Source organism: Ruditapes philippinarum, unplaced genomic scaffold, assembly GCF_026571515.1.
Source record: "Ruditapes philippinarum isolate M1 unplaced genomic scaffold, ASM2657151v2 ctg793_1_1_1_1, whole genome shotgun sequence".
In the NCBI taxonomy this organism is placed as follows: domain Eukaryota; kingdom Metazoa; phylum Mollusca; class Bivalvia; order Venerida; family Veneridae; genus Ruditapes; species Ruditapes philippinarum.
This window is the reverse complement of record NW_026862034.1, coordinates 218,965-222,998: the sequence shown is the minus strand read 5'-3', so window position 1 is coordinate 222,998 and position 4,034 is coordinate 218,965. Positions and strand designations below refer to the sequence as shown.

The following is a 4,034-nucleotide window of genomic DNA, read 5'->3' as shown; positions in this document are numbered from 1 at the left end:
TCCCAAAAGTACAAGTCTGTATGGAATGAACACAGATATTTATCCATAATATTACTTGAGTCCATACCGACAGATGGTTAAGACCGCAACTATATTCTCTCCCTTTCAGGAGCATAAATTATAATAACATGCTAAATCTCTGTATAGTTCTATATCAGATACCAGTATGATGAACCTTACTTTTGTACCATTTAAGTTATAGCAAAATTCAGCTTTCATTGACATACAGAAATGGGTCAGCCTTTAGTCCCCTCTTAATGAAAATAGAAGGGGACTAATAACAACAATTTATTCTCATAGTTTCAATTCTCAGGTTTATTACTTATCATTACACCAGGCAAGCTAAGATACATGTTAAAACCACAGGCACTATATACCACATTTACCCATATACGCTCATAATACTATATATAAAGAATAAAGGTCCCTAACGAGAGAAAAATATCATGCAAAACAAACAAGAACTGTTCGGTAAAAATACACCAGATCACTATTTTATCTTTGTGGTTGTCTCTAGGAATAATGTATCCTATCATAAACACTTTTTACTTCATCGAAATCCTACAAAATGCTCCAAAATACGAGCAAGTTTCCAAATTTCACTGAAATGTCATTGCATGTCGTTTTCGACGTCCAAGCGATGCGTGTAAACAAAGGTGAATTCTGGTCAATTTCTACAAAATCAACGAATAACTGTTAAGATTTCGACATACTTTCTTTAAGGCAACTTGTATACAGTCAAACTGCGATGTCTTTACTTCACAACTGTCCGACGATAACACTAACAAGCTAAAAAATTAAAAATAATTGACAGCTCCGTTCCAGAAAGTAACCATTTCCTACATTACCGCACTGAATATAAGGTAAAGTAATGATTGGTTAAGCGGAAAATCCGAGTTTTAACATTTTCCTTCAACACAATGTTCATGACTGGCCTTTACTATTGACAGGGGATTCAATTCAGACTAGCCCTCTAAAATACTCCAACTAGTCCAAAGTGTTAATGGTGCCTATACAGTTATGATCACTACATCTGGAAACTGGAGATTCCCACCGAGTGTGATGCTTATCTTCATTCGCTTGACAGTGACACATGTCCACCTTAAAAAAAAGCAATAAAAATTATATGAAGTGCAATAATTTGCAAAAAAATGCTTATCTTATTTGTCTCTTCTTACATTTATAATGCAGAGCACTAGATTTGTGTGTCAGTCATACAAAATGACTTTCAATAATACTATTTAAATATATTTGAAATACAATTTCTTTAATAAATACTCATATAGTAATACTAAATTCCTTTTTTGTGATATTTTTTCTGACACATATGTGCAGACAGTACATTGTGTACACCGGTCTTACTGACCTGTGTGATACCATTCTAAGCATGATGCCAAGAAAATTTTGGACTTGTGAGAGGCTGTAAATGACCCCAGATTGATCATAAGGTAATGTGTAACCAACGCTGAAAAGCATTTGACTATATCTCAATCCATTGAGAAGTGGCATCACTTTGAAATCAATTTTGATTGAAAAAATCGAGGCAAAATAGTGATTTTGGGCAATTTTGAGATGTCCCCTCGTTGCCATGGTAACAGAAAATTTAAGCCTGAGCATGTTGTTGCAAGGGCAATGGTCCAGTCAACATTTGTGCCAAGTTTGATTAGTGTTGAAGCAGTTTTTATAGTATTATAGCAATTTGAACTTGTAACGGGAGACTTTTCAATGAAAACAGCCATTTTTCACAAAATGCTCATGAAGTAATGGGTTAAGAAATTTTGCATCTTGATTGGGAAAAATATTTAGTACCATGTACAAAGTTGTTAATCCAACAAATTGTATATCATTCAAAGCATAAAAAATACATAAAAATACATAAAAAATTGACAATGGAATGTGTTTTTGAACATCATCTGTCTGGTACCATATTGGATTGAAATGGAATGAAGAAAAATTGTCAGCTTTGATAACGGGAATTTTGACTTATGATTTTTTTCTAAACTTGGAAAAGAAAAAAAGCATATTTGGCATTATTTGCCACTGGGAATGGGTCTGTTAATCTGACCCGTGGTGACACTGGTAAAAATGCATGTTTTCATTAATTTTTTTTGGAAAACAGTTTGGTTTGTGAAATATACATTAAATATTATATAAGTACCTGTTGTTTGTAATAATCTTCTAGTCTTTCTTTAATCTTATACTGTACTTTTTTCTAGCTACATGTACCAGCCTTTCCAAGTGAATATTAAAGTAAATAATCTTTTATTTCCCTGAAAATATCAATTTAGAGATTTCATTTCAAAATCATCCAATACTACTCTCTTAGTGTGTGTATATACAGAGACATATAAATACATTTTATGTATTTTAACGTCTCTGGTATATACAATGTATATATGTGTCTACACAATGAATATATATGTTAACACTATAATATGATTGTGTACAGCATGTAATGACATAATTAAAATTTGAAAAATTTATGATAATAAAATATTAATAATATTCTTCATATTACTCCACAGTATTACCACTAAAATAGAAAATGTTCTATCATTTTATTATGATATCTTTTTTTTACATGTAGATTTGTGAAAAAAATGTGAATATCAGTAGTGTCAAAAATTGTTAAATCATAATTATAAAATGTCTAATTAACACTGATAAATTACTTCAACCATGTATTGAGAACAGGTATAGATCATTTCCAACAGTCTTGCTGTTGTGTTGACATTTTCGCGACATGGTTGTGTGTCTGCCTTGTAATCAAGAGGTCTGGGGTTCAAATCCCTTTAAGTGCCTGAAGATTTTTCAGGTTAACAATTATCAAGGTGGCAGTGATTTTTTTTTTCAACTTTCAAAACAACCTGTGGCTTTATAAATGGGAAACTATAGCTTGATTAATCAGAAAAGAGGAAAAATTTCAACCACTGAAAATGGAATTTACCCATACATTTAAAAAAAGTGTAATTCAATTTAAAGGGGTTCCATTGAGGTATTTTGTCATGATGGGACTGAAATATTTTTTCCAGATAAATGTACCATTTGATGAATGTTTAGAACACTAATCTTTGTACAAACTTTTAGATCATTTGCGCACTTCGTTTTTCCAGAATAGTTATTCAAATTGTAAAAAGATGACCCAAAATGAAATGACTAGACTTTAAATAGATATAATAATTTATAAAGGTCAAAATAAAATTATTCTGAAATATTCAAGAATGTGCCCCATTTGGTAGAGACGTAACGGCCGTGACAAGACCAAAAAATTGTAGGCGTATATGCCGGTTTTCCTGTAAAGGCAGACATCTGTGTAATATCAATTTGTAAAATCTGTCGGTTTTGCAGTCTAAGTATGATCGAAATGTCTTGGGTACGAAAGACTCGAGATCTCCAAATTACTTCGAAATTATTTACGAAAGTTTTAGTCCTCGGAAACAAATTGGCATCAATAAATAAACTTAATATTATTAGTCATCAAATTCATAACATATTTTGCTTTATAACATACCTTATGAGCTTAACAGGCTGATAATTATGCTCGTGAAGTAGGTCGAAAAATATACCGGAAGTTGTCGGATTCATTTAACCTAATTATCGGCTAATTCAGAGACGAATAGATTATCTACATCTCTGGCTAATTCTATTTCAATATCCACTTTGCAATTATAAACTACAAAATTTATCCGATAAATAATGTCTTTTTTCAAAAATTCTGGAATATAATACAAAAAAATGTGATGATAAGGCGGATGAGTAAGTTAAATATTTGCAAGCCGTCAAGCACTATGGTAATGTAACGATTCGCCACACTAACGATTCGCCACATAACGATTCGACACAGAGTAATAACGATTCGCCACAGTTAAATAACGATTCGCCACGTGTTCAAATACAATTTTTTTTCACATTTGTTTTCAAACTCTTGATGGAAAACTTTTTTCCATTTTATATTTCATTTGTTAATTACATAAATTAATAACACTAAATACACATTTTATTGAATAAAAACACACGAAAACCAAATATTTTAT

The 4,034-nt window shown here is 31.4% G+C and overlaps 1 long non-coding RNA gene across 1 annotated transcript; it reads right to left on the bottom strand.

The window, feature by feature from the left end:
* Positions 1-287: 287 nt before the first annotated feature.
* LOC132717727 (uncharacterized) lies at positions 288-3,714 on the bottom strand. The gene is made up of 3 exons (XR_009623984.1): positions 3,512-3,714; positions 2,159-2,270; positions 288-1,101 (listed from the first exon to the last, which is right to left on the bottom strand). It is a non-coding gene; the product is annotated as an uncharacterized LOC132717727 (long non-coding RNA).
* Between the last annotated feature and the right edge of the window lie 320 nt (positions 3,715-4,034).